We start from the raw sequence: 8,688 nt of genomic DNA on the forward strand, positions 1-8,688 counted from the left end.
GCTAAACCATGCCCACTCCAGTCTTGAAGTCTGTGTTCCTCTGCTCAGAGTCCCTGAGATGGAAGTCAGAGAAGCTGGAAGCTCAGCAGATAGGAGCTGCTGCCTTATTACCAAAGCAAAGGGAGAGGGCCAGGTTCCTAGAATTTCACAAAGGTCTGGCCAATCCAGGCTCCACCATTACCTGATAATTTCTGAGACTGATCTTGACACCCTTGATTCATTTAGATTGAAAGGAGGTTATGGGACTTCAGCACACATAGTCTACAGTAGCACACAGTTAGTTAGCACAAAGCCCACTGTCTTTGACCACATCAGAGCTCTGGGCTTATAGAAGAAGAGAAGAAGAAGAGTTTGGATTTGATATCCCACCTTTCACTCCCTTTAAGGAGTCTCAAAGCGGCTAACATTCTCCTTTCCCTTCCTCCCCCACAACAAACACTCTGTGAGGTGAGTGGGGCTGAGAGACTTCAGAGAAGTGTGACTAGCCCAAGGTCACCCAGCAGCTGCATGTGGAGGAGTGGGGAATTGAACCCGGTTCACCAGATTACGAGACTACCACTCTTAACCACTACACCACACTGGCTCCCAAATGTAAGATGTAGTTTTGCCCTGTACAGTGGTACCTCAGGTTATAGAGAGAAGAGAGACCCCATTGGACAGACAGAAGATGGGGTGGAGTGGAGTCCCACTGGCAACACTTGTCAATTATGAGGGATCTGTTGAGATAAATACTGTATAAGATGAGTTATGTTACACTATGTGAACATCCAAACAAGTATGGAATTTATACGGAATGCAGGTAATGAGAAATCTAGACATTCAAGGATAGGAGTGGGGGGGAATGATAGGAAAGAAAGGCCAACCATTTAATTCTTGTTGCTTTACATACAACGTATTCTTGAGAATAAAATACAAAAATCTATAGGGGCTTTCCCCCAAGTGCTTTCCTTTAGTGAAGGTATGTTCTGGATTTACAATACAGGGGCTTTTCTGTGATGGCACCCTGACTTTGGAATGCATTGTTATATTTTATTGTTTTACTGCACTCTGTATGTGGAATGAATAATTTTTATTTATGCCCATTGTATACTGCATGGGAGTCTGAGTGGATGAAGCGTGGTCTAGTCATATTTTAAATTTTTAAAATAATTTTGCAAGGAAAATACAAGGAAGCACCTTTCAGCAAAACAGTAAGAGAAGTTCAGTCAGTAGAGCATGAGAATCTTAATCTCGGGGTTGAGGGTTCAAGTATCACATTGGGTAAAAGATCTCTGCATTGCAGGGGGTTGGACTAGATGATATTTTTGGTCCCTTCCAACTCTATGATTCTGATTCTATGAACTTTGTAACAGTAAGGGCAGCGGTGGAGCAGAATGCCTTCATAGGTGGTGGTCTTTATAGGCTGAATTGACATCTGATAGAGAAGATGTAGTTTTGCCCTGTACAGTGGTACCTCAGGTTAAGTACTTAATTCGTTCCAGAGGTCTGTTCTTAACCTGTAACTGTTCTTAACCTGAAGCACCACTTTAGTTAATGGGGCCTCCCGCTGCCGCTGCGCCGCCAAAACACGATTTCTGTTCTTATCCTGAAGCAAAGTTCTTAACCTGAAGCACTATTTCTGGGTTAGCAGAGTCTGTAACCTGAAGCGTATGCAACCTGAAGCGTATGTAACCCGAGGTACCACTGTATTGCAGATCCTGTATTGAGCAGAGGGTTGGACTGATCAGCTTTCCCTAATCTCGTGCCCTCTGGATATTTTAGACTATAGTTCGTATCAACCCTGACCACTGGCCATGCTGGCTGGAGCTGATGGGAAATTGCCTTCTAGTTTGATATCATACACATTCTGCAAAAGTTTTATGTCTCACTGGTTAAAGCATTTTGGCTACAGAGATTTAGTATACTGGATGTTGAGGACATGAAGAAAAGTATATTTACAAAAGCACATTGATTTCTTATACCATAAAAAGGCAATTTAGAAAGCTCTTTCCTTTGTACTTGGTAAATCCCTCCATGCAGAATGAAAAGAAATTGAAGAATAGTTTGAAAAATCAAAGGTGAATGGATTTAGTGATGACAAATAGCAAGGGGGAAAATGTGAAGATGCTGACAATTCTTGGAAATGGGATCATGGCTGTAAATAAAACACCACTCCTGTTTGATCAATCAAGGACAGTTTTCTTTAATTAAAAATGCTGCATTACAATATTCAAAGGAAAACCGGAGGAATAACCTATATGCAGAAGAATACAGAGAGAAGGATCTCAGCAGGTACTTGTTGAAATGAATGGCTATAGATAATACAGCACATTGTAGGTTTATCAATCAGTTTTCAGGGGCAATGCAACTTATTGTAACCCTACCAATCTAAGTACCCCCTACATTATCTCCTAGACTTATTGTCTTTGTGGAGGGAATCCTTAAAGCTGCTCCACATTTGCCCTGGTCTGGCAATTGCAAGGGCCAGGTTTAGTTTAAAATTCCAAGTTAAGTTCCCTTTTTGTTCCCTTCCTTTGAAATGTTACACACACCCTTAACATTGTATAAACGAGGCTCTAGTGACAACAAGGGTGAGAAAAACACAACACACACTGGAATTCTAAGCACTGGAGAACTGAGGCAAGGAAAACATTATCATCTACATGAAACCACTGGGGGAGAATGTCCAGAATGGGGTCACCAGCACATTTAGAAATCTACGGAAGTATCAAGGGCACCATCACAAAATGGCCGCCGTGAAGAGTGTGGTTAGTCACAAAATGGCTGCCATGAGGATTACGGCAAGTCACAAAGCACAAGAAGCTGAGTCCAAGGCAAAGGCTGGGTCTGAGCCCCAAATGTGTAACCACATGTTTGACCTCCACACAACACAATAAAATGCCCATTTCATGGAAGACAAACTGGCAAAGTTCAGAGAAGAGCAACTGGGGGAGGACTGTAGCTCAGTGGTAGAGCATCTATTCTGTGTGAAGAAGGCCTCAGATTTAATTCCTGGTATCTCCAGGTAGGGCTGGAAGAGAAATCCTGACTGGAATCCTGGAGAGCCACTATCAGACAGTGTAGATCAGACATGGCCAAACTTGGCCCTCCAGCTGTTTTGGGACTACAATTCCCATCATCCCTGACTACTGGTCCTGTTTGCTAGGGATGATGGGAGTTGTAGTCCCAAAAACAGCTGGAGGGCCAAGTTTGGCCATGCCTGGTGTATAGACAATACAGTGGTACCTCGGGTTACATACGCTTCAGGTTACATACGCTTCAGGTTACAGACTCCGCTAACCCAGAAGTATTACCTCGGGTTAAGAACTTTGCTTCAGAATGAGGACAGAAATCATGCAGCAGTGGTGCAGTGGCAGCAGGAGGCCCCATTAGCTAAAGTGGTACCTCAGGTTAAGAACAGCTTCAGGTTAAGAACGGACCTCCAGAACAAATTAAGTTCTTAACCCAAGGTACCACTGTACTGACAAAGATGGGCAAATGGTTTGACTCAGCCAAGGTGATGATGATTTCCAATATTTGCTCTTGTTGTAGTCGCTCCTATAAGCTGTTATGACCGAGTGCAAATAGTTAGATCTGTGCTTGTATGGTACCAGAATATTGGTATTGTGTGGGTTTTCCTTCTTCCCTACTTGCTACCCTGCGGGATCTCACCTTCATCAGCTGCCTCTTTCCAAAGCTCATCACTTGCACGGATCAACCTGTTCTTCTCAATTTGTGCTCCACTTGAAACCTCACTCTTCAGGTTTATGAATCTGGGAAGAAAAGCAGAGCCTCCATTTGTGGGTGGAATACTGCAGATCCTACTCCAAAGCAATAAAAGGAGATATTTTCCTCCCTGAGACAGAATCACATGCCAACGAGAAAGAGAAGAATGAATAATGATCTGGTCATTTTCAGCTGGGTAGGAAAAGCAGCTGAACAAAGGATGAATGGATAGGTGGGGGGAAAAGAGCCTGAAGAAAGTTATCAATGAGCAACTTTAGCAAATTTATGCTCTCAAGGAATTCTGAATGGATTGAAATGAATTGTGTGCGAGTCTGGCACACAATAGTCCTTTTTTGGCATTTAGAAGTGGCAAAGAGTTTTCTGCAATCTCTCGAAGGAGAAACCTCAGTGAAGTGAAGGAAGCTCACCTTTCCCTTTTAAAAAGATTCTGCACTTACAATCAGTGCTATTTGACTGGGAAAGAAAGGATTGTTGAATGGATGACTAATGTCAGAGGCAAGTAGAGGCCTGGGAGCTTATCTGCTTGAATGGACTAAAGTATCTCATTAATGAACAATCACAGGCTCTCTCAAAAAGCCAAGGGAAAAAGATGAGTTGGACAAAAAGGCACTGGGAACAGCGGATGCATCACCCATTCAAAACCATAAATGGTGGTGGTTTATCAAACACAAGAAGAGGATGTCATGTTAAAAATTATTCCTGCTGGTTTGTTTTTTAAATTGATCAATATATAAATGTGTGATTCAATGTATGAAAATATAAAAATAATCTAAACATATTCCTGTTTTATATAAAGTCCAGATGAATTCAAATAAACATGCAAAAATGTAATAAACATTAGTAATATCCTTCCAGGCCAACACCTATATCCTATAACAGAGAAGCAGTTGATCTTAATCTTATATCTAATTCCCCCAAAACTAAAGAACGGAAAGCAGCTATGTTTCCTCAGATATGGATCTTAATTGTTTCCCAACCCTTAACCTGATCAGTTAGACACTTGCCAGACTTTCTTTATCCAACATCCAATGGTTAATATTTTATTAGGGCTGCCATATTTCTAGAAGTAAAAATCCTGAACATTTTTCAGGACGCTATTTTTGCCAGTTAAATCCTGGACATGTCCAGGGAATTCAGGATGCACAACAACCCTCATTTCTTTAGTTTTAAAATATGTTTATGCTTTTGTGATGGCATTTTTATACAAATTGTACCTCTGACTGCAGAAACATTTTAAGAATTTTTGCTCTGGATTTTGGATGCCAGCAGTGTTGTCCAATTGAGCCTGGTGGTTTAAGATAACTAGATGAGATTGGAAGTCCTCAGACTTTCTGGGCCCAGGAGCATATTTGGAAATTCAATAAATTATTGGGGACACCACAAAACACAATTTCAAAGAAGAAAAACTGGTAATGATCAGACTCTCCCCACCCCACCCCAGAATAAACAGGCAAATAGCCCCTAAAACAAAACCAAAAACCCAGAGACCCCCCCAAACAACAGGCAATGCCTCATCAAACAGGCAAAACCCACAATTTCATTTTTTTTAAGATAAAAATAAAATTGGGAGGGACAAAAGTCACTGGCAGGCACCTAAGGGAGTTTCTGAGGGCATCATGGTATGTCCAGTTGCCATATTGCGGATCCCAGGAATACTGTAGGTGGACAAACAGGCAGAATTAAAGTGAAAGAAGTTCTGAAATAATTCCTCAGGATAAAACAACTAAAACCACATTAACTGTACGACATAACCTTAAACAAAGCTTCTAGAACTGAGTGAAAAAAATCCATCACCGACAACGGATGCATAAAAAAAACACGGTTTTCATCTTTCCATGAATATCATCTCCTTTATGATGCTAAATATTTGTTTATGGTTAGCTTGGCTACGAAAGGATCTGGTTAAGTGACTCTGCGAGAAAAGTACATGTAAAAAAAGAGTTGAAGTGTTTTCAGTTGCTATGGAAATGCCCAGTGAAGTGTGTCCCTGATTAGAATGCACATTACGAGAGCCCTCCCCTCTCGGTGGAACGAAAGAAACAACAGAAATGAATGCCAGTCAATGGAATTCACTTGACGATACCCATTTGCCCCCATAAGAGCAGCAGCAGCACTGGTAGGAAGACTAGACAGTGGGGGAAAGGTAACATCAGAACCTTCCATGGGATTTCTCTTGGAAATCTAGGGGGTAAATCTGATAAGTTGGGGGGAATGTACACCTGCTGCCAATGACTGGCTTGTGATCTCCTCCTGTGCCAGATTTACGTATAAGCTATACAAGCTATGGCTTAGGGCCCCACTCCCTTGGGGCCCCCCAAAAATTTAAAGGAAAAAACCCCTGGATGTGCATTTCCAAAATATGAGTTAAAAAACAAATAAAATAAAACCTACATACAGCAACAGTGTTTTGTGTTGTGTAGGCTCCTATGATGTAAGTAATGCTAGCCTGCTCCCTAAAATATCACTGGTTTGCTCATTTCTATATATAGGGTGCCTACATTCTGCATGGACTGGTTGCAAATGTCATGTGCAAATGGCTTTAGATACCTATTAGGTCCACAAATTACCATTTAGCATATATTCAACATATAAAAACAGCGACAATTTGTTGCTGGCAAAGGACGGCTGGACATATAAAGGGCCCCATTACCTTCAGTAGCTTAGGGCCTCATCAAACCTAAATCCGGCTCTGATCTCTTCACAACCCATTTACAAATTAAGTCCGCGCTTCCTAGGGAGCACCCACAGTTTTACTTAGGTCATGTTGTCATCATACATTTCCCCACCATTCTGCTGCCATATTGGTAGAAACACAGACTGTGAAGCCTGTTTAACATTACGATGAAGGAGAAAAAAACCTCATGAGGACTGCCATTTTAAGTGTTCACTATTCAGTGTTAAAGGCAGTTCCACCACCTGGTGTCAAAGATATAATACTCACCAAGAAAATATAAATGTGGTATTATTTTTATTTTTTTAAAATGCCTCCACAAATACATGACACGCAATTAGTAGGCAGAGTCTTAAAGTGGCGTTACGTCTTTCCTCCAGACCTTTCTTTGAAAACTTGCATAACACAAGAAAGGTTATTGTTATAATTACCAATTTAAAACTTAGTTATGAATAGCTCTTAGCTGTGAGAGGCATTTTGCATTCCAGGAATACCTTGCATTATTTACTTCTGCTTACAGCTTTTCTGATGACATCATAGGCCTCTCAAGCAACGGTCATGTGTTTGCTTTGAAAGTCTTTCAGTTTCCCTATTTTAAAACAGGCAACCAAAACGTTTCCATGGAGATCGGCAAGCGAGTCAAATGACGAACTTCTTAGCTGCACTTTTGCTTTGGTTTCTATGGTTTCCAGATTTGAGGTTTAGTGGGGCGGGGGAGCGGTGCAGTTTCCAATTTGTTAAATATAAAAGGTCAATGCAAGTTGAAAGAGGGAGCCAGAATTCCACCAGCAAAGGACCTCTGTCACCTCTGGTAAGTGGGGTGATTTGCAGATGTTGTGCTGTTCAACCACATGGTTTTCTGTCCCATTTTCATAGGGTAAACTAGATTGCTAGGTCTCTCCAGTCTCTGTGCTGCTATTAATCATTTATACTGCACTTTGACTGTGCCAAAGACTTCAGTCTTCATTTCCATCCTCTCAGGTAGGTGGTTATTATTGCTCCCATTTTACCACCAGGGAAACCATGCAGAACAGCTCGCTAATTGCCTTGGCCACCCAGCAACTAAATGTTGGAAGAGGCATGAGACTGATGCCACAAATGGTAGCTCCAAATCAGTCGAGTTCTTCCTTCCCCATGACATGTTGTGATCCTTCCCCACCTAGTGCTGGGGGTTTCCCCACCTACTGTTATGCCCCTATTTTCAGGTGTTGTTGAAGAAACAAATAGCACAGCAGTCAGGTCAGTGTGCAGCAGAGACGAGATATATTTTTATATCAGCATTTGAAGAATCTCAAAACAAAAAAAATTCCTTCCAGTAGCACCTTAAAGACCAACTAAGTCAGTTCTTGGTATGAGCTTTCGTGTGCATGCACACTTCTTCAGATACCAAGAATCTCAGTTCAGCCTCATTTGACTTACATACTTGGAAGGCAGAGATTCCATCTCTATCACTTACCTGCAACAAGTTGGAGTGCTGAATACTTTGCCATGTTGAACATTGAGATTGCCAAGCACGACTGGGCGTACCCTACACGAGTAACAAAAATAGTACACTTTTCAACTGGAAATTACTGTGGACTGGCAAGGTTACCATTTAAGGGGCACAGGAGGAGCAATGACTTCCATAGTCTATCAGATTACACATTAACCTGATTCTAGAAGATCACCACAGGCCATGTTACTGGTTTGTTTCTTTTAAAATACAGTGGTAGCTCTGGTTATGAACTTAATTTGTTCCGGAGGTCCGTTCTTAACCTGAAACTGTTCTTAACCTGAGGTACCACTTTAGCTAATGGGGCCTCCCGCTGCTGCTACACCGCCGCCACGCGATTTCTGCTCTTATCCTGAGGTAAAGTTCTTAACCTGAGGTTAGCGGAGTCTGTAACCCGAAGTGCTTGTAACCTGAGGTGTTTGTAACCCAAGGTACCACTTTAATAATCCGAGAAAGTGTTGTTATAAACAGTAAAAGGTGCCCTGTGTCATAGGTATTCAAATCAAGTGCATAACACCCCCCCCCCATCTCGGACTGTTTGACCTCTGTTGATATTTTTGCTGCAGTGATTATGAGATATAAAAAAGTGACAACAATGAAGGTTCTGAAACCATTTGCAGTTTAATCCTAAATGCACCCGAGAACAATCCATTGAATCTTGCTTCTAATCTCACCCACTCCTTAACACCCCAATTAGAAATTGCACCCCTTAGCAGCTGATTTCAGACAGGAGGTGAATAGCACTCATAGAAGAGCCAGATGTGGCTGCTACATCCCTGAAGAGGCATCTGGAATCATA

General features: G+C 41.7%; 1 long non-coding RNA gene across 1 annotated transcript; it reads right to left on the reverse strand.

Annotated features, from left to right (window-relative positions):
• Nucleotides 1–2,157: 2,157 nt before the first annotated feature.
• Nucleotides 2,158–5,667, reverse strand: LOC310851991. The gene is made up of 3 exons (XR_014567938.1): nucleotides 5,547–5,667; nucleotides 3,652–3,752; nucleotides 2,158–2,233 (listed from the first exon to the last, which is right to left on the reverse strand). It is a non-coding gene; the product is annotated as an uncharacterized lncRNA (long non-coding RNA).
• Between the last annotated feature and the right edge of the window lie 3,021 nt (nucleotides 5,668–8,688).

The sequence above is a fragment of the Podarcis gaigeae genome, assembly GCF_964106915.1.
Source record: "Podarcis gaigeae genome assembly, chromosome: 9".
NCBI lineage: Eukaryota > Metazoa > Chordata > Lepidosauria > Squamata > Lacertidae > Podarcis > Podarcis gaigeae.